Source organism: Chelmon rostratus, chromosome 4 (genome assembly GCF_017976325.1).
Source record: "Chelmon rostratus isolate fCheRos1 chromosome 4, fCheRos1.pri, whole genome shotgun sequence".
Classification (NCBI taxonomy): Eukaryota; Metazoa; Chordata; class Actinopteri; order Chaetodontiformes; family Chaetodontidae; genus Chelmon; species Chelmon rostratus.
Window position 1 is genome coordinate 5947821 of NC_055661.1, and position 23353 is coordinate 5971173.

The following is a 23353-nucleotide window of genomic DNA, read 5'->3' on the forward strand; positions in this document are numbered from 1 at the left end:
CATCTCAGGGCGAAGATTGGTTTTCTTTGTTGAGAACTGGTATTTTCCCCTTGGCAGATTTAGAATTATTTAGAAGAAAAAGGGATTACGTGAGCTGTGTGATTTAGAAATGTCATTTTCTTTTGGATTCTACATGTTTTTTTTTTTATGAAATTAAAGTGTCAATTTCCCATCACATGGTTTCACAGAACCGTGAAATTCTCTGGAATACAGATGATGGAAAATTGGAAAGGGTGTTTAATTTGATGTTTAAGTTTGCCAACTTTGTCTCAAAGGCCTGGAAAAGGCTGTAAGAAAGAATATGCGACTGGTACTTATATAATGCCTTATAGTGGTTCATTCATTTATCAAGCAAACTTAAAACAGAGTTTAACACTACGACTGCCAGTCCAGAGCATCCTATTCCAGTTTTCAGCACCTGACAGTTTGTACGACACAGTTTAGTCACAGCTGTACAAGTACCATTTAAAGTTTGCTGCAAAAACTGAAAGAGGACAGGAAAAGAGATGACTGGCTGCTCAGCGTAATGCAGTGCAGATAAAAAGCTGGATCGGGTGCAGGAATAAGAGCTCTACCAAAAACAGCCTTTTACACAGGCCGCACAAGACGACACTTGAGGGAGTTCAGAGTTAGGAATCGCGTTTGCCCAATGGCTAGACACTGCAGTGAATTTCACAATGCTAATGCTTCCTTATTGCGCACAGAGGGCACTGAGCACATCAAACCTTTGATCAGGGAGGGAACAGAATACGGAAACTTAACCAAAGGGATGTTTTTGGATTCACAGACTGGATGAGTTGAAGTATCCTGATATGGATTTGACATGTTTTCTGTAACAGGCTATACAGTACAGGATATCAGGCTATAGCCTACCCCCTTTTTCACAGTTTTTTTTTTTTTATGGCACTACATACGTGTGTTCAAATATATTTTTATGTGTCATCTCATGCTGTTTCATTGCTTCATTATTCTTTATTTGTTTCACCTGTCGTGGTTTCATTCCGGTCATGTGCTTGCTATTATATAGGTGAGGCCACACTCGTGTTGTTTGTTGTTTGGAGCCCTGATGAAGACGCAGTAGTTGAAACACGTTGGCATTTAATGTTTTGTCTTTTTTAAAGTCACTATAATAAAGGCTTTTTAACATTCCCTTCCCTGTTTGGCACATTTTCTTCTATTTGGAGTACCCGGATTGCTTTGTGGTTTTTGTAGACCATGAAATTCATCTGACCAAGGCACTTAACGCTGACCAAGTGTTTAAATGAAGCAGCTTTGTGGCCAACCGTGGACAAACTGTGACTGCAGTGGTCACAGGTTAAGTCCACCATGTGAATTATACAAAGAAACTGAATTCTTGATTTGAACTTCAACTTGCCATCTAAGGATCATAATAATAATAGTAGACCAGGCATTCCCATTCACTCCTATTCAGTGTTTCACACTGATGAATTGCCACAGAAAATGACAACTGAATGAACATAGCATGGTCGGCAAACCTCTGTCACAGTCAATTTACACACCACGGATCAGACTGAGACGGCTTCCATCATCTCCACTGCCTCTAATGGAGCTGTGAGCACTGTCAGAGAACAACGCTGCAGCAGGTGACCACAGTCTACGCAGCAGGGAGACACGCTGTTTGCATATCAAACACGGCACAGGTATATAAAGCAGACAAAGTGTCTTTTATGCCATGGCAGGAATCCTGTGTTCATATTCAAGTGCAAGGACACATGCAAACACACGTGCAGCCAGTCTACCTCGCTCTCCCACAATCCTCTGCATACTGATGGCAATCTGAATTAGTGGGATGTAATTGAGTCGTATAGAACCACCTGTCATGGTAGCCTGGAGACATTAGCTCCAAGCACCGTCTGTTTGTCTATTTCTGTCTATCAGCACTCTGAGTTGGCTGGTTGCTGAGCCTTGCTGGGTGATACATTATTGTGTTTGTGTTTGAAAGTGGACATTCATTAAAGCAGCACTAGCAAGCAATTTAATGCAACTATGCTATGAGCCCAAGTTATAACGCCCTCCACCCTGAGATGCTGCAAGATTCACCCTGTTTACTCAAATGGAATTCGGGTCTCTGCTATTGATGCTCAAGGGAAATCTGCTCAGTGCAAGGAAGTGAGAAATCGAAAATTAAGACAGCAAGTAAACGGCAACTGCAGTGAGACGCTTGTCCAAACAAGCCGACAAGCTGACTTACTTCACCACTTCAGGCAAACACTGAAAAAGCAACATTTAGTTGACCGATGCCGCAGCGGGTCTTCTGTTGAATAAACTTCTTTAAGCTTTTGACAGTGACCTTGTGCTTTTACTTGGAGCTGCCAAACTCCAAAGTCTCTGGCAGCACTGGTAGCACAAAATCTGCAAAGTCATACACTGCTGCTATAAAGAAACTGGCTGATTGTGTTTCTCACTTGCTGTCTTTGCATTCAGTCACCTCTAAATTAAATCTAAATGTAGATGCTTTTTACGAAACTTTATTGGTCATGTTTTCCAAACTGCTTGCAGGTACTTTCTGTCAGTCAATCTGTCAATATTGCTGCTATTGTATCCGTCAGTCGCCCTCTCTGTCTGTGACTGTCCTGTGCTCTGGCCTCTGTAGTGTCACTCTGGGTTTACTTAACATCGACTTGATTTTCCCTCATTTTAATTTCCAATTCAATTTGAATTCTCATATCTTATTTTAGGTAAATTTCCCTTGTAAAAAAGACTCACAAGTTCACAAGAAAGCAGCAACACCTTACATTGGAGGCAGAAACTGTGCCTGAATATGATAATCTGTGCTTACGTTTAAAACTCATTTTAATGAATACATTAAAATTCTACCAGTGTATATTCACGCTCTCAACAATTCAGGTTTTCAGCATTCACCATCTGTATCGTTTGTGGTGCCCTTGACGCACATCCAGCCAGAGACGGAGTGACTGTATGTGTTGGAATGGTCGCGGTATAATAAAGGATGGCAGAACGCAGAACCCAGGGCCTCGTCAGCATCACTCTGTGGAAAATCTAATTGAGGACATTTCACAAAGCTGGGCAGGAACCCAATCGGCTCCTCGACTGTGGGGCCACAAACAATGCTGACAGGAACACAACAGCTCTGGCTGTCAGTGGGTTTGTTTCTTAACTGACAGACAAGAAGTGTGACGTTGCCAAGGTCCTTGTCCTTGGAGCTCCAGGCCAGCACTGAAAAACTGTGTGTAGGAGTGTGAAACCTGTGAGCCGATTTATCGATTAGTCGATCATAAAATTAATTTACAACAATTTGGTAAGAGGGAGTTATCTATCCATTAGAGAGAGAGAGAGAGCTCATGTGGGCGTGTTTTTTGTGAGTATGGACAGAAGCGAAGATGTGATACACCAGCTGTCTCTGTCCAGTTTTACTTTACAGTTCTCCGGTTAATCAGTGAAGTGTACGAACTTCATTGCAGACAGAATTGTCTATGCACAGACACACAGAGTGATGGCGTGTGACTGGTCGAATGCACATCATTAAATATGCTGTATCTCCACTACGCAGCATTTTTATAAACTATGATAATCTGGTCATGGGTCAGATCTCTTGCACACGTCCAGGCGCCATCTCACTCCCGCTTCCTCTCCTTGCGTGGGTCAGGTTTCGCGGGGAGAGCAACAGGCACGTTACGGAGCAACAGACCACGTTTGTAGCCCACTGAGGAAGTGGATCAGATGACAAATGTTCTTTCTTTTGTGATTTTTCTTTGTGTGGCGTGCCACCACAGCAAGACTTAACTTGTGTAACGTAATAACCTTTATGATTTACTTTACATAACAGGTGTCTAAGTCTATCCAGAGGTACTGTAAGTAAATGACATCTGTGTGTGTCTGTATGTAAGCTTTCATTCTTTTTACCTTTTTGTGACCACAGACAAATAACTCCTGTGGCACTGAGAAACCTTTTTGCCAATAAAGGCCTTTGCAAACTTCTAGGTACCATCCCGAGTTTTTAGCCAATGCCACTGCTGTGTAATCAAGGTCTGCCCATTGAACACACGTTCCAAAACATTTTCAAGAAACCTTTCCAAAGGCTTTAAAGAGTCACCAAATCAGCCAATTTCTGACCTCTGAATCATCACCCACATCTCTGATTGTTCAAGGATTCAGAAAGGTCTGGTGTTGCATCCATTGATGGCTATTTCCAAAACTGAAGAAACAATCAACCAATCAGAGCTTTGAGGACAGGTTTAAGAATGAGGACATAATTTTCCTATATAGCAAAATGGTGATGAGCATTGATGAGATCACGCAGCAGGACAGCTTGTTGTGATCCACTTTCAGAGAATCAACTTGTCAAGTGGCACCACAAGAAATCAGCTAACACTGAGATGACGTCAGGCTGAACGGCTGAAGTGCGTCTGGTAAGAGACCCGCAATATAAATGCTTATGTCTGTCTTTACAATGAGATCTCAAAATGGAAAAAACAAGTATAAAAACCCAGAGATACTTTCAACAAAGGGGGGAAAACACACACACACACACACACACAGTCCAGTTCTTCCAATATATTTTCATACAGTAACACAGAGAGAGCTGAAGCACTTCAGCCATTACTCTCAAGTCTCAAAGAGCATGAGAGTTTATGTGTCAGAGTTTTATGGGCGGTTTTACGGGTGTGTTGTAATCTGCTGTAATGTTGACCGTGCTGCACGTGCAAGATTTTAACGTTGGTAAGCCTGATGGATTGCATGATTGACCGCCAAAGAAATGACTACCGCAGCTATTTAACAGATTTCATGCAAGGTTTGACTGGTTAAGTGTATGCAGCATAATATGAAAGAAAGCACTTAACTCTAATAAGCCCATCTACTGCCGTCTCATACAGCCACGAGAGTCCACATCGGCCACCAAACAGCTCCCACTCTCCCTGGTGCTTTCAGTTTCCATTCCAAGGTACAGCAGCAATATGATTTATAATAATCAGTGCTGCGTCTATCTGCATAATATGAGCATATGCATGAACGTAATTTAAACGCTTGTACCACAGCAACTGCTGCACTCGGGGAATCGCACAGGTATTCATTTTACACAACTTGCAATTTATTGGATCTGACTTTTCCCCAAATGCAGCACCTCTACACCAGACGAGGTGGTGAGAGTGTTTTAGTGAGCACAGACGACAGCTCACAACAAACTTTAGGTCATTCAGGAAAAGCCTCTAATGTCTCTGCCAGAAGAGTCTCTGAATTTGAAAATGCAAAATCGCTATAAGTTTGTTATTTCAGCTGCATCCTCAATAGTTTTTGACACGTGAGGACACAATAGGGAGGGGAGGGGGGGTATATTCAGTACTTATTAATGAACTTAACCTTTTGGGTCAGCTGGATTCGCCCAGTATTTATTCAAGTTCTTATAAATTTGGATTACTTCTTTAATGTGATCTTGTTTTTCTTGTTGTTTTTTGTTCCTATTTCATGGGGGTCAGGTGTCACACTGGGCTGGGCCCCCAATATCAGAATGTAGGTCTCGAAGTAAATCGGCAGCTCCAGTATCAGCGTGGGAAGCACTATTCTTTAAAAGCACGCTTTGTTTTTAGTCTTGTTACACACAGTAACGTCTACCCTCACTTATGGTGGCATTTCATACTTGGTGTGTAGACTCCTTAATGATATCAAATAGCCTCTGTGCATGGAGAAATACTGGACGGAATATGCTGTGTGATTTAGAGCTGAAGCTCTTGGTTACAGTAAACAGGATTTGCTTACGTGCAGCAGTTTGGAGATATATAGACTTTGCCAAGCAGTGACAGGACATTAGCGTGCATGTAAACAAACTGAAATGAAATGAACACTCAAGTCTAAGAATAGGCTCATCCATCATGCAAATAAGTCATTCCAACATTCGTGGCCACTGTTTCCTGATAAACGGTCCGTTATTTCCTAAAGGTCCCTTCCTCCTCTTTCCAGTATAATCCATCATTTTGGCAACAAAGACGCCAACGCACCGACACAATAGCGCCCTCATCCAGCGGTGCTATTTTCACTCACAAATATCAGGTGGGAGCCAGGAGAGCTCAATAAAAGCCTGCAATTCTGTTGATGACCACAATTCATTAAGGGGGGTTGAATGTGCGGTGAGTGAAATAAAAGACTGAAATAAACACATGCCGATACAAACACACACACACCGCTGACGTCAACTAACAGTAGTCAATATGAGTGTTCAATGATCTCAGCAGGGCAGCAGAGAGTGTTTGCTGAGGGAAAGGGCACGTGGTGTGCTGTTGAACGAGCTATTCATTTAGCTCTTTGACAAAGGCCTTTCTGAGACGATTCTGGTGTTGTTGTCCAACTCCTTGTCCATTTTTTTTATACTGGGAACATACTTTCTGCTGGAGTGTTTCCAGCCCTGCCTCCTCTGTCTGTGCATGTACAGGCAAACACACTCGGACAAGAAGCTCCACTTTCCCACATGCCAATTTGTTCCAAACCAGTGCCCTTTGAGCAGTGAGTTTGCTCCCTGACCAACCATGAGCACACATCCATCTCAATGACATGTCTACTCCAGAGAGAGGAAAAAGGGATAAAGAGGGCAGTAAAGCATAATAAAGAGAGGAAAAGGGGAGAGAAAAGGAGACAAAGACAGATTCAGAGAGAGGGGAGAGGCAAGAATCTGAAGTTTAATTAACAAATCAGATCATTAACTGCATAATTACTCAAACTGGAAGTCAATGTCTCTTAAATACGTCTGTCTGTCATGTTGTCATTAGGTGCTTGGTGAAGTGAAATGCATGTGGTTTTAACCTTCATAGAGCACCTGAAGTTACTGCTCATACTTGCGACTGTCACTGCATTTCCACTGGAAGATGTTTTCTTTCCTCTTCTCTCTTCACAGCCAAACTCTACAGGCTGATCTCTAACTTTATCAGGTCTTCTCTATTAATGACTTTGTTGGCTCTGCTCTCATTGTTGTAAAAAAATGTAAATATAAATATCCTATGATTAGGTTTTCCTGAAAAATGCTCCCTGGTCAGTGGCAAAATTTGACTTAGTGTGACGTTGTTATACAGCGTTGCTATGGTCAGATGAACAGACACCAGAGACAGCAGTCCACGTCCTGCCTCTTCTTTTAACCATGCAATCGCTCTCCAATGTTAACCAAGTAGGTTTAGTTGCTTGAACCTAAACTAGAGGTGGCAGATCAGAAAGAACGCTTTTCTAACACTTAAATGGTTCATCCACTACTTTTGTAAAGTTGTTGACAGAAACTCAGAGTGGGAGTATCACCAGGGTCATAGTCAGGGCTTAGATATTAGTGAGGACCAGATTTTTTAAATTTTCATGGAGCTGTATCTGTTAATGCCTGACGCTGTGTGACCTTTAATCTCACAGGATCAAAAGGACGTTAAGTGACTCCTGTTTCTGTCCTGCTCCTTCCTCTGTCTGTCCTGCTCCTTCCTCTGTCCGTCCTGCTCCTTCCTCTGTCTGTCCTGCTCCTTCCTCTGTCTGTCCTGCTCCTTCCTCTGTCCATCCTGCTCCTTCCTCTGTCTGTCCTGCTCCTTCCTCTGTCCGTCCTGCTCCTGTCTGTTCTTCCTTTAGTCTCTCCTACACAGACAGCTGTCTTATCGATAGCAGTATTGTGCCGGTTTCATGTCACTCAGATGAGGAGAGACAGCGGGGGTAGAGGTGGGTGAGCCCTATCACATAACACTAAGCCAACTGCAAGAAATGTTGGTGTTTTACTTGATGTTTGTTGACCAGGTAAAGAAGGTTGTTTCTTTCAACTTCAGTTAACTTCAGAAATTAGATCTTTCTTATCCTTTGAGGATTCATACAAGGTTGTCTATACCTTTATTTTCTCCAGTCTACATTTCTGTTCTGCCCTCTAGACATGTATTACTCAGGCTTCCCTCTATCGTCGTCATCCTGCTGCCAGGATTATCACCGGTTCAAGAAAACAACATCAAATTACTCCCACTCTGGCCCATCTGCATCGGTTTCCAGTTCATCATGTCAAAGACCTACTAACCCCTTATGAGCATAGGTGCTCTCTTTGATCAGCTGATGATGGCTTTCTGGTGATTCTGGTGATGTAGGACGATCAGGCTTTTACAGTCCAGACCCCCAAACTCTGAAATGATTCACATGCTGAGGTTAGGCTAAATCTATCACTGATTTTAAATCTCGTCATATCTCTTCTTCTATTATTATTATAATAACTGGAAGACATCAAAACACAGATTAGTGAATACTGTCTGACTCAGTAGTCACAGCCAACCAACCATGAACCAGTCAGCACGACCTTAAATCACCCAGAAAGAGAAAGCAAACAATATCTTCAAAACTTCCCCAAAGGAGAGCTAGAGGGACGGTCAGGAAAAGGCAAAAACCAACAATCAGAGCTGTTAGAGGACATGCGGGAGACCACATCTACAACACAAAGGTTAGTTCTCTCTGTTCTTCATTGCAAGAAGAAACTAGAACACTCCTGCAGTGAAAAGTAGTGTATTTTTAGTTCAGTTTTACCCATTACAATTTTTGTCAACCATCTCTGTATTATTCTACATAAGTGCCATGTGCCCATTTGTAGCAGAAAAAAACTCTTAATTTCAAAAAAGTTAAATTGTTAACTGTAAAATAGCAACATACATAGTCCGATATCTTACTTCTACAAATGAGGGCTGTGCTGTTACCAAACATGATGTGTTAATCCAGAAACTGTGTGTGCTGTCAGGTTCAGATCAGGTACCATCAGACACCTACAAAGGTATTGCCACAATACTACAACTAATGTCGCTATTTTATCTATTTGTCCCTGATAACAAAAACAATGTTAAAATGTACAATTTGATTGAATTCATAGCATCGTAATCACAGGAGAGAAAGCAGAACAAACAGGACATTTGGACAGTAGAGGACAGAGGAGGCTACTGCCATTCACCTACACAGAGCTCAGTATCACGTAGCTGAATAGAGCAGGCTGCATCTTCAAGCAAAAGGAATGGTTAGCTATCCCACGAATGTCATAGCAAGTTCAGCTGACTAATAACATATGATAAAACCTTTTTATTGGCAAAGATCGGATAACCAAACTTTGAAGCCAATGTTGCTCCACTATAGATGTCCAGTCACTGGTGTGTATTTCAGTGAACTGAGATTCCAGCAAAATCATCTCATGTATATGTGTGGTTTCTGTGGTTGCCATGGTCACAAAAGTTAAAAAAAAAAGCTTAGTTATCATCAACTGAGACAGCAGCGACAAATAGCCGCAGGCATTCACAAGAAAGGCACCTGCTGTCTCTTGGCACTGCAGCCCACCTTTGCAGCACGGCTGCCGTCGTGTTTACACATTAAAACAATGGAGGAGGCGGCAATCACTCTCTCCATGAAAGCACTTCAGGAACTTAATGTAATTGCATCATATTCATTTAAAAGCTGCACCAGGAGCATAATTCTGGTTGCTGAATTGACATTGTAATCATCCGTGGTGCATCTGATTCTTCAGTTGGGTGACGAGCTGTAGGACTGCACTGAATGGCATTTCTTTACATTTAAGCTATTATTGAGGTTTTCCAATGAAGAATGAAGGAATGTCTGTCCTCATTGTTTATGATGTCATCACCCTAAATTAAATAAAATCCTCAAACTAAATACTAAAATGAAATCACATGAGGTAATCATTCTTTTATAAAATCAGTTTTATTTGATGAATATCACTTTGTTTCATCAACATAAATACACATAAATATATTTGCATGCATGTATGTATTTAGAGCTGGGATGCAGCTGCCTTCTCTGTAGTCACCCACTCTGTGGTCTTGTTCAACAGCGTGACCTGGTTGGTTACATGTCATGTAATAGCCTATCAACACTAAAGGCAACTGTGCCATAGACAGGCAAAGAGGAAGACATGCACAGGCTGGAGCTGCTCCAGTGGTCTGAGTTTAAAGGTAAGGAAGCGGATTTAAGTGAAATTGCAATAAAAATCACAATCTTATGATCTATCAAATGTTGATTTAGTCTTTTAATGTCGCTGCCTTGAATTGCTCGATGCAGCCCTACAAGCTAACAGCTATTCATCTGTGGCATTTCAGTTTTACACAGTCTGATGATGTAATTATAGGCTGCATTTTGAGCAGACCGACACAGATCAAATATTTCATTTTTTCTCACTTTCAATTGAGAGATCAAGTGTCTGATAAAAGTGGTAGCTCTGCAAATCAACTACAAGAACATCCAAGCCAGACAATTCTCCATGATTTAAAAACACGCTACCACTGCTCCAGTGCACGGATTCTCAAACTCACGATGAAGATCTGAGGGTCGTGAAACCTAAGAAATGTGTGAGCTCGCACAATTCCCTTCAAAATAACAGGAAGAAAACAATTCAGTGGAATTAAAGGGGTTTCTTACAGTACAAAGCAACAGCCAGTGTTGTGTATCCATTCATTTGTGAAGAGCTTCTGCTATATCTCCTGATTAGACCACAGCTCCCAAGTCTCCACCCCAGAGACCGCCTTTCTCAGCTTCTCCCATCACCACACACTACAGCCAACCACAAAGCTTTCATCGCTTTCTCTCCCCCATACGTCAACCCCCTTTTTTACTTTTAACCATCAATCTTCATCTTTTTCTTTTATTCTTGGTCATTCTAGTGTATCTGTATATGCTTCCCCTCTCTTACCCCTCATTTTTCTCACCCCCACTATATTGATAGAGCACTGGGTCCCTCGTGTGCCGCTCCTCCTACTTTATCATAGTCTTTTCTCTCTTTTCCACTCACTTGCTCCTCAAGCTCTCTCCCCCTCTCTTATTTTTTGCTGCCACACCACCCCCTGCCTCCCCCCTCTCCCCTTTTTCTCCACAGACCGGTGGCTGATTCAATCTCAAGCAATGTTGTTTATGAAAAGGCATTTCATTTTCCAAAACCATTTGTGTTTAAGATGCTACTGGGTCCATCGTGTTTCATCAATCTCAGCGACACAGCGGTGTCTTTGAATCAAAGCCAAACTTTGCAGCTGAATATGTTGGTATACACCGGGACACCACACACACACACACACACACACACACACAGTACAGTACAGTACAGTACAAATCAGCCTGGATATTTACTGTCTAAGAGGAAAAGCAACATATCATACAAGTGCTCCGGGAAACCAATTTAAAATCACATTATACTGATATAAAATGGGTCTCTTTTGAGCAAGTCCTTGAATACCAGGAGCTTTGAAAGGACAAAATACGTGTGATATATGATGTGACCATGCCCAGTTGTTATGTAATTGTTTAAATTTAGATTTAACACCATCTGGTGAGGAAGATACTGTGATATTATCAAAAGCTCCACAGCAGCCATTAAGTGGACCTTGAGGTGGGATTGCTTTGCCATTTCCAAGGTCAAGAATGAATTTACAGTCTGAAAGAACATGGTTAAAGTGCTGTTTATTATTGGCCTGCTTATTCACAATAGATGAAAGGTACAAACCTGATTCAGAAAAAGTTGGGACGCTGTGTAAAACATAAATTAAACAGAAGGTGATAATTTTCTAATCCTTTTTGACAAATACTCAAGACCCCCCCCCCCCCCTTTTAACATGAAAATGCCAGCTTGCACAAAGCCAGATTCATAAAGAAATAGCTTTCTCAGTTTAGTGTATTAGAACTTGACTGGCCTTCAAAAAGCCTAGAAATCTACCACATCCAGCTACTTTGGGATGAATCAGAACTTCAAGCAGAGCTTTTTGTCCAACATCAGTGGCTGACCTCACAAATGCTTTTTTGGCAATTGGGAGAAAAAGTCTGAAGCCAGGGTCCAAAATCTGGGGGACAGCCTTTGCAGAAGTGTGGAGGCGGATTAATGCCCATGGTTTTAATATAAAATGTTCTATTATTGGGGTGTCTGCTCAGTGTATATCTCGTGAACCCAGCAGCAAAGTTTGGAAGAAACAACAATCAAAAGAACAAATTGCTTCATTTAATGCCTTTGAGGATGTGACGCAAACAGTTGATTAAACGTGAGCAGGGAGCTGTTGCTGTAGGCTCCTCCAATCCAATGAGTCAGTTACGAGTCTGACAGTGGTAGTTTATAGCACTGAGCTGTCCGTTGCTGTAGTCACTAAATTCATGAGCACATTTTGTTGCACAAACAAACAGTTTTCTCTTTGTCAAATAGAGATTCTGGTTTGGTACAACATGCATCATTAACACATAAAAAGCAACGCTTGGGACTGCATCCATTTAAGATGACATTTCAACATCTGGACTGTGTCCTGTGTGAAGAATTCAACTTCTAAAGTTTAGTCTTCAGGCTTGACGAATGAGACTCTCCAAGGCTGCTGGCACAGTTTCCTGTTGTGTCCTGTAGGAAACAGGAGAAACCTATTTTTCTGTCGACTGTCACGGCATTAATTCATAGTTAAAGACTTTCTCTTCTGACACTCTGTCACTGTCTCCCCATCGCAGTTCCTAGATTCCAAGTCTTCTGTCTCCTGCCTGACTGATCTTTTCTTTTCTCTCCATCTGTTCTCTCTGAGGTCATACATCCATACCCATGTTGGATGGATTCATCCATAGAGATTGATAAATTTCAAAGACACCAGATGCGTATCATGACATCTGAAGAATCAGAGATGATCTCTTCCGTTTCAAATGAGAGTGAGAGAGGCTTAATCAATACCTGGATGACTTACCGATTAAAGCATAATATGATGATACATCAGATTCTTTCATCAGTAAACTCTTTAGATAGTCTGTCTTCTATCTCTGTTACAATGGTTGTAGTGCTGTTTGGGCCGGGTATTGTCTGTGAAACTGATCAATACACTGCTTGTTTGTGGGAAGCTGACCTGAAGATCTGACATCTATCATGAAAGTAAGCTGCTAAGGTCATTAAAGGTAATTTCAGCCTTTCCATCAGTCTGTCTAATCAGCTTCCACCTTTTTCCGTTTTACTCCACCTACAGCCATGAGAGCACAAGGAGATGAGTAAAACAGGCTTTTCTTTGCTCTTATTGAACCATGTCAGAGTAGAAATCCCACTCTTTCCCAAAAGGATAGAGAGACAAACTCAATTTAGAGGCAGTTGGTGTATCGACAAATCACTTCCAGCACGCTTTCATTTTCAGGGCCCTGCTGCATAAAAGCTGAAGAGACTAATGGCCATCATTGGTTAGAGGGATTACAGCGTTCTTTCATTCAGAATATATTTTGATGATGAACAAATGCAAGTGGAACCAATGATTATGTAAAAATCAGACCATCATTCTTATTGCACTGTGCTATAATCACAGCCAATTGACCCTGCACTAACTGAAACCACAACCTCCTTAGTTACCGTTGCTTCATCTACCAAGCTTTCTATTGAAGCACAGCATACAGTTCACAGTGGTAACACCGGCAGATATAATGGAAGAAATTAGTCGTAACTTTTGAAACAAAGCATCTTTGATTTCCAACAGTGGTGGTGAACATGTGAGTTGGTTGCAGGTGGCATTCATATCATGCTAAAAGACTGAGATTAAAGTGACCATACCTATAAGTTCCATGCAGGAAGTCAGGATCCTCACCAGTTAATGATCCATATGAAGACAAGGAAATAAGGAGCAGCATACTGCAGGGTTTAGCTAACATTATAGCACTGTACGGTGATAAAACCCTGTTCAAATGCTCAGTATAGCAAAAAATAACTGCACGAGCACCACAGATGTATGCTTCATTGTTTGCTTTTCAAACAACCTGTTCCATTTTTACAACAGAAAATGCATCGAGGATAAGGACTAACTGATTCGTTTGCCAAATGTAACACTATCTCTGGTAATGAGTTTGGCTGCCGTTGCTGGTGTGTAAACTTCCTCGAATCTAATAAAGAGCGGGACAGAGCTTACACTAAATTCTGGTTAATTAGAATCTGGAACCAGCTTCTGTGCAGTGGATGTTCCAGTCCTGAAAGGGGGCTTTCTACCATAACCTGCATCCCCACAAAACAGCATAGTTAGGCAATGCTCCTTGCCCTCTGAGATAGCGCTGGGTTGGCACTGTAGGCGGTAAACTAATTAGCCAGGCATGCAAACATTAAATTAGTGACTCAGTTTAATCCATTCCTTGGACTTTTGCTCTTATATATTTGGGTTTGGAAAGAAAAAGAGTGCATCATTTTAAGAGTCCCGTGCACACTGCTTGAAATGTAAACGAAAGCCAACTGCAGTTGCTAAAATGATCAGACAATCAATATTTAGGTAAATCAGATCAGTTACATTTAATTAGCCAGCATGAAACCTGAAGCAGTGACCTGAGATTTTCTCATCCTGACTAAATATTTCATATTATATATCAATTAAACATTGGAACTGGGAGAAAAACTGTATTTGTTATTTGTATATGTCACAAAGTAAAAAGTAGGATTTTGAGCAAGCAGCACATTATATTGAAGAAAGCTGTCAATAGGAAAAGTGGAAGCCAAAGCTGTACTGCAACAAAAAAAAGACTTTTTTGCCAAATATAATTTTTACATCAATACCAGAGAGATTTTAACTGCAGGATGAGGCAGCGCTTCAGTGCCCACATCAGCAAACCTGACAACCTGTTGAGTAAACACAGCAGGATGAAAAGCCTAAAGGGCCAGAAAGTAGGTTATGGAAATTCTTTTCCCTTTCTCCACTTGTTTGACTCATACACAGTGTGATATCAATTGGGATGAAGCACATTTCTTTCATTATCTGTCCTATTTCAATGCAGAAATATGTCAAGTCTGAAATCAACAGTGTGCCTGTATCTCTTTGTAGCTCTCAGATGGACTAGTCCCAACAAAAACGAGGCTTTGACAGCGAGGGTTTGAGAAGTCTGGAGTGTCGGTTTGGGAACAGAGACGACAGTAAACGACAGCAACAACTTCAAAAAGTTATGAAAAAGAGAAATCCAAGAAAAGCTTTCAGTTCATTTACTTTACTGCTGCTGAAGAGGCAGCTTGTAATTCAAATACCAAAACCAATCTATAAAAATCAGACAGCTGTTTTATGAGTGGTATAATAACATGAATTAGGTCATTTTCAGAAAGATGAGTGACAGCAGGGTCAATTCCCAACAAGCACTGAGCTAAATGTAAGTGAACGCAGGCTGCAGTTAGATGTGATGGTTGAGATTCAAACTGTCTCTATGACTAAATCAACTTTTCTTGCGTAAAGATTTGTATTGAGTGTCTGGTTCAATAAGGGACACATCCATTCCCATGTCAGTCGTGCTCTAAATTCCTCGGTGACACATGTCAAATGATACTCTGTGTGTGTGTGTGTGTGTGTGTGTGTGTTCATGTGGGATGGCTGCTGTTCTCCAGACATTGTATTTAATTCATGTCTGCAGTATGGCAAGAAAGTTTGAGTGCATGCCACTAATAAAAGCCTTTTATTCCAACACTGGGCCCATCTATTACTCAAACTCTGATGGACTCAAGGCACTGTATGTGGTTTGAATAAATCACAAAGGCTGACAAAGCCAAAAAAAAAGGGGAGATCACAGAGAGAGCAATAGGAGATGGAAATAGCAAAGATGGAAAAGGAAGCAGACTCAGACAGCTCGAAAAAAGACTACACTTTCCTTTCTTATTCGCTGCATTTCTGCCAACAGTTTTAACCTCTGAAGTACGTTGTACCACTGTACAACCATTATTTTGGGTATAGACAGTGATAAAATAAAAGATGGGTAAGGGACAGTTATCCCCAATTCCAGGGATCATTGATGTTTTACCTCGACTATTCAAAACTGGGGGGTATACCAGTTTCCCCGACTATGTTCTCACATAGCCAGAGCTATTCTGGTGTCTCTCTAGAAAGGACAATCTCCACAAAAAATGTTCCAGAAGCTGGCAGAGTCTATCTAGAATTGCGTTGTTGGTTCAGAAAGTCATGGCATCCTGTCGTAGAGCCCAGCTGCCAGGCCCCACATCCCCTGCTGCTGACATTCCTCCATATCACCACTGCACCACACACTGGACTGCAAACTGCAACAAAAGGCCAGCCAAGAGCTGGACCATTTCACAACTCCAGAACACAAGAGAACAATGCCCAGAGCTGGCAAAACAGCGCTCACACAATCTTTGTGTCACCAAGGCTCCCAGTGCGGGTTTAATCTCACCTCAGTAAGAAACACACATGTAGAGACACACAGCCACAAAGAGGAGGCAAAAAGCACCGCCAGACAGCCAATTACAGAGGAACCTCTGCTGTTGACAAGGTGGTCTTGGCTGGAATTAAATTACAGCGTGGGCAGAGCAGTTGCTGGCTGTCATGATAAAGCTCTTCAGAAGACACAGTAAAGGATTATCTGCTCTTACAGCTTTAATTGGCAGTTTAATGAAGTCGCCCACAATGCATCTGAGAGGCACTAAAGGCAGACATCCTGTTTGTACACATCAAACACACCTCAGGGTGAGATATTAGTTTGACAGGGGACTGCAAACGGTATCATTAGCAGAGTTCACATTTCATAGATCATTCAAAAGTGGATCATATAAAATATGTCATGTACCTTCTCTGCTATGTTATTAACAATGATAAACTGTGTGTTACAAGGGCAATTAGCATTGGATTAGGGGACTGCCATTGCTTTTGAGGAACAGTTCGCTTCCGTTTTTGCTGACAAAAAGCTAAATATACACAGCAATATCAAGTATTACATGGGGAGTATTAGTTGGGGATTAGAAACAGTGGCACCTGCCAACAAGAGAGGCTTGAAGAGTACCCAGAGGCAGATCATGGCAGCCTAATGAGAAGCTTATGCGGTGTAATAGTCCATCCGGCCTTAGGTAAATAATGCTTTCAAACCTGAAAGGGGATTTCAACACATGACTATATAATCACAATTCTCTATTAAAAACATACAGTGCCTTAAGGCAGTGCAGCACCTTTTCTGCATTGTGTGAAGCTGCAGCCTGAATTCTAATTAATTTAAAGTTAATGGAAATGAGGATGAAGTACTGTGTCTGTTCGAAATATTTCATCTCCTCAGTATTTTCATGTAGGGCATTTTCTAGTTTACAGTTCCAATTTGGACATGTCTCCATCGGCTTAGCACATCTGGATTTGAGGATTTTCACACATTCCTGCTTGAGGATTTCCACTGTGAACTGATATATTCTAGCCATTACACACATTTTCTGGGATTGGAGTTCCTCACACGCTTACGCTTCCCTGGTGGACATCAACACTTTGAAGCAATTCCAGTGATGATATATGGTTAGGGTCATCATTATCCTGTTTGGAGAGACTAAATTATTGCTCCGATTTTAATGTGCACTAGGTAAGAACTGGCCAACTGACAGACAGAGGGCTGGATATCACAAGAGTAAGCGCTAACTCTGGGGATGATGTAGACACAGCGGGCCCAGGCAAGATCAGGAGAGGCAAGATCAGGAGAGGGGCGAGAGGGAGGTTGGGCAATCACCTCCGCAGGCCTCAGCAGGGGTTACAGGGCCAGGAGCCAAACCTGATGAGAAAACCACCTCAGTGTTGTTGGACTAGCTAGCTGGTTAGCATGCTAACTTCTGTAGATACCTCTGCAACACAATACAAACACTCGTCGAAACTGTCATTTCTTCACATTCTGTTGACAATTTCAGTTAAATTCTTATTTGTTGCTCCTCAAATTACTTTCTGGAAAAAAAAAAGTCCATCTCCAAGCACTTGTACTGTAAAACTGAACATGATTTTAGTTATTTGGTTAAAAGGGGCACAATCCCAATTTTGCATGATATGCAACGCTTGCTCCTACATGGCTGAATGCACTTATTGTAATTATCTTTGCACCAAAGCGTCTGCCGAATGAATGTAATATAATGTAATGTAAAAGTTCACTTGCACTCTGATGTGGGTCTCCTCAGGAATTTGCCTGTGTGCCTGGCTTTATCCAATATTTCTGCAATACCCTCTCAAGTCATGCCGCTAAAATGAAACCATACAGCAAGATGCTTCCATCAGTAGGATCGACATGTGGCCCAAATTATACTTTCTGCATGTGCATGGCCATGAGGGTCGGCATCACATTTCGTCACCTACTCATGTCTGCAAGAGTCCGCTCCAAACATGCAAACGTGAGCATGGCTGTGTCCACCATCTGTGTCTGCATTCATTTTGCAGTATATTTGGTCCTTTTTACAATGGTGACAATCTGTGGCCAGGTTTGTTCAGTCTGACAGAGTTTTGTTACTATGGAAGAGACGTTTTCATATTTCCCAACCTTAGAACATTTCCTAATGCTGCTATTATCTGTGAGGAAACTCCATACTGCATTGCCTTGGCGCAGACATTTTAGGCTGATAGGTATTCCACATCAGTCAAACTGAAATTGACACCTATCTTAAAAAAATGTAACATGCTTGACGTGTAGCCTTTGCATATAAAGCTCAGCCACTTTTACTCGCATTGCTGCTTGCACCTGAAAAGATAGACCTACAGAGTCCTATATTTTTCCTCTGTGGTGCATTGGAATAAACAGCCAGCCAATCCTTGCCCATACAGAGACAAAGTGACTTGATGTTTTTGTAAGTAAGGTAAATGTATTCAAATTCAGCATGTAAGGTCAGGGTGAGGGACACCTCTTTATCAGCTTAATGCAAAACAGACAGCGTCACAGTTTTTGTGAAATTAAAACATTAACAGGGGCATATAATCAGAAATGTGCTGCCTCGTTAGCTTATTGCTCGTAACACACCACGGCAGGAAATGGTACAGCGGGCAACTAATCAGAATTTAATGATAATATATCGCTAACAGTCAGTGCCAAATTGGTTTACAGATTTCATATCTTACAAGTGACTAAACAGAATATTCTCTTGGATATTCAGCGAAATAATGTGTGCAACAAAGAAGCTGTGTTTGTATCGCTCTTCGCTTGTTAGGCCGAGCTGAGGAAACCAGACAGGAATGGAAAATGGAGCAGAAACATTTATTGTTTGTCCTGGCAAAGACTAGTTGCTCATTACCGACCATTTCGGTTGTTTGGATGTGACACTGGCGATTATTTGCCTCAAGTCTGCAAGCCTGAAATTGTGAACATGCCTGTTATCTAACTGGCTATCACTGTCCCTCACCACTAGCGCGTGTTACAAGCTCTGCTATGATTCGCCAGCAGTGCTTTGGCTTGCTGGGTAGAGCAAGGCACTGGTGCTTTCAGGGTTCAGAGTTTCACTCCCAATGGAATGGGGCCACTTTTATCAGAAATGTTATTAAACCAGGCTAAAGCACAGTAAGGCACTTTGGACAAGAGTCTTCACCAAGGGGCTATACGTCCAGAGTTAGAGACCAAAGCATGAAAACATGTCTAGTTCCAGACGTTCCTCGTTTTTCAAAATGTCTCTCTTTGCACCATTTTTTGTGTGAAAAGACTTTTTTTTTCTTCCCCATCATCCACAGCTAACAAAGACGGCGGCGGCTGGCCACGGGGGTCAGTTCTGCTCCATCTATAAAGGCTCCTGTTAAAAGGCGTACAGTAATGTGGGCATCAGACTGATGACCGCAGCATTCCCGCTCCCTGCAGAGTCAAGGAAATGGTCTTTTTATTGTCTTGGACTGCCACAAGCTCACTTATCAGACAGACACACTCACCCCTGCAGCAAAAAACACCAAGTCTGGTACATATACACACAACCATGGATGCTTGCAGACATGTACATTCAAGGAGAGACATTCACACACAGGCAAGCAAACACGAATGCACACTGCTCAGAAGAACAAGGATTTTTTCACAGCTTAAGGAAAGATGAAACACACACACACACACACACACATACATACACACACATACATACACACACACACACAATTACACACACACACAAAGAGGAAGGATGCTCCAGGATACAGTTTTCCCAGCAGTTGTTCCTCTTCCATTGAGATTATTCCACCCAAAAGCCAAACAAAGCCTGAAATAACCTGACAAGGGAGGAACCTCACAGACAACCAGGGGGAGCTGCCACACATGAAACACACACACACACACACACACAGAGTTTGTACTGTACAAACTCGGTGTCTCTGCACTGCTGCTGATACTCAAGACACTAGAGGCAGAAGACTTCTGCTCCACTCTGCTATCTTATCTCATGGTATTGCTGATACAAGAAGCACCAATAGCCTGTACTTGTCTTCATCTACACAACAAATATGGAGAATCTGTGTGAATACCAGAGCTGGTGGTGAGCTACAACCAGAGGCTGTCCAGAGGTTGGAAAATCTTATGAGCTGCACCGCTGGTTTCGCAGCAGAGGGACAAGAGGAAAGCAAGCTCCAGAGCAGAGTCACATTTTTCAACTCCAAACACGTCAATCATTTAAGAAAATTAAAATAAGGAGAGAAACTTATTATTTTCACTATCTTACATCTATTGTTTTTTCATCATTTCACAAGGGGCTTGTTTTGTCTGACCAGTAGCCTGCATGATATGCAGTTTACAATGATATTAACCAGAGAAAAGCAGCAAGTCCTAACATTTGAGAAGACTGGTATTTCTGGTGATAATTATTCACATTTAATGCCACACTAATGGCCATTTTATAATAAAAAAAAGGATCAAAGGACCATGTCTAATGTGAAAGCAGTCACATCTCTTCACAAACCCACCAGGTATTATCACCAGACTCCCCTCAGTTCCCCTCAGTTCCCCTCAGCTCTACAGAGATTTTTAGCATCTTTCAGCTCATTGTTTCAGTTGTACCGCAGATTTACTGTTTTAGTTTAGTCCCACCACTCTGTTTCCAGCTGCAGCTGAGTAAAAAACCTGACAAATGCACTAAAAGACAGATGAACACAGTTAGCGACTAGCTGGTGAACATATTTCCCTGAGACGTTAGTGGAGACCAAAACAGGGCTGGATAGAGAGCGAATATTGGACTTCTGTCAGGCGGCCTGTCACACACATATAAATGAATGCTGATGTTGCTCTGTGTCTGTGGATGTGTAAATAGCAAACCTAATGGTGCATGTAACATGTTCGCCAAAACAAATGCGTAAGGTGATGTATAGGGTGATTTTAGTGATTGCAGCCTCTTTTCCTGTGGCCAGAAAAATCAGTTAGTGCAGATATAGTTTGTCTCCATCTTTGGTGTTTATTTGTGGCGGGTTTTGTTTCTGCACAACACTCCCAACCCAACCTCCTCTGTCAGACTATTTTTCCAGATACTTTGTCTGTAACAACAGATGAATACTTTCATCTGAGTTAATATGAGTTTATTCAAACTGAACAAACCTGTTGTCGCCTGATTACCTGATCACCACTGCTTCCCAAACACACTATTTATTTGTGCGGCTGCAGACTGAAAGATCCAGAGTGGGACGTTCCAGTGCAATCAGTTAGCTTGTGCATTGAATGCAGCCCCGGTTGCGGTCAACTGAATTGCAAACCCATACGTCCAGGAAGATGGACAGGTAACCACCCTGGTCACAGACCCCCCCGGGCCTCTGAGAACTGAGATGTCACCGACCTGTCATTACAATGACTATTTCTGCTTTCAGAGAAGATTGCGGTTATTTCTGCAAATTTTGAATGAGGCACGAGTTTGAGTGGAGCCACTTAAATTTGCTGTTATTTTCTCACTTTTCTTTAACTGGAGAAACCTCTCAAATGTTTAGCCAGCGATTCAGGGGACATTTTGAAAGATTTCCACTTTCAAAATACTTTCAAACCTGACCTACAGTCACACTCCGATTCACTTCCATGCCCATTTAATTCTGGGAAGCTGCTTTTACTGTAGTATAAAAGCTTTATAAAGAGTCTGTAAAATAAGGAGAACCTTTTCACTTATGTAAAATCAAGCTCAATTCATGCCTCACCTCCTTGCCATTTAATTATTTCATACTTTCTTAGTTTTTATTGGTTTATTTATCCGATATCTGTCTCCAGAGCAATTTCTGTGAGCGTTTCATTTACAGTACATTTCACTACAGCACCTACTTCAATATCCTGATCAGTAAAGCCATCAGGGGAATTCTCTGTCTCATCTCCCACACAGCACACCATTTCTCTACACTCCCTGCACTCTTTGTTCTTCCACTCCCTCAGTTGGTCACCAAAATTGGATTTCCCTTACAGCACTTGCTGGTGAATTCAAATGGATTTTTTGGGTGCAGGGTCAGGGGGAACCTTTGTCTAAACAAAATTCTGGGACTGCTGGAACCAAGGAGTGAGAAAGGTAAGGTGAGCTGGTTTGCACAAGACTGAATATGAAAAGTGCAGTGAGATTCCTGAATAGGCTGGAGGTGTGACGCTGACGGGAAAGTAGGAAGATGATATGGGCTCTGTAATTGGCAGAAACAGAAAGAGAGGAAGAAGCGGTGAAACTTGAAAATTCAGAGCGGTGCTTTTGTGCCTGCAAAGCAAAAAGCTTTGAGCTTGATGTGGCGGAAGAATGAGGACAGAAAATCTCAAAGAGTCGCATAGGGCAACGGATGAAATCCAGCGATCCCTATTGTTGTCAGCCTTGCTTCTTCTCCACAGACAGGTAATATTAGATATGGAATGGAGAATATAGCATTAGCGATAGTGATCCTCAGTGATCCCCTCTATATATCCAGAGCTGCCTTCTGATTTATACAGATAGATCAGAAGGCAGCTCTGGATAAGGCTTTCACAACAGGATTCTGACAATATAGAAAGGTTTAAGTTAAACCAGCACCGACAAAGCGAAGATGTTCATCTTGGCATGTCACCTGTGCAACAACAACAACAAAACAATACTCAATAATCTTAAAGAAGCATTCTCAACCTTGAACACAGATGCTGGAGTAGTCAGTCATGTTCTCGTCTGAATATTCCCCAATGACCCGGTCTGGTTATCATTTACCTCACAAGCAAACATCAAATATTCCATTGAGGCACTTTAACTAGCGAGGGATGTTGTAAATTTCCCCATCAGTGTCTAGCCTGTTAAAAAAGGCCACGATTAAGGGAGCTATGTCAAAGCCCTTTTGTGCAAATTAAAAATGACTGCTGGAACATTATTCAACTGCTCCACAGAGAGCAGAGTAATCTCATTTTAAGTTATTCCAAAGGGTTTGAGAGTTTAAAAGGGGTATCTCCTCGTCTCCCTTTTCATAACAGGGATCGGAATTAATTCCCTCACATCAGTTGACACCAACGAAGAGACAGACAGAGATTCACTCAGATCTGAAGTGTTGCAGCCGAACAGCTGACCTGTGAATGCAGGTTTGCAGGTTTGAATCCAGGTATCTTGGTTATCCAATCAAGTGGTTAACGGCCCAGCAAACAAGGCCTTTATTTGCATGAAATGTAATCAACGTTTTTGCCATCCCTTTCTCTACACCACAAGCTTTATGAGCAGATGCAAATACTGCCACCGTCCTAAAACCATGCTTCCAAAAAAGTTGAGACGCTGTAT

At 41.8% G+C, this 23353-nt stretch overlaps 1 protein-coding gene across 1 annotated transcript in view; it reads right to left on the bottom strand.

Moving 5' to 3' along the window:
• The window catches only part of LOC121605365 (carboxyl-terminal PDZ ligand of neuronal nitric oxide synthase protein-like), a 177660-nt gene that overhangs the window by 115020 nt on the left and 39287 nt on the right, over positions 1-23353 (bottom strand). The window lies entirely within an intron of this gene.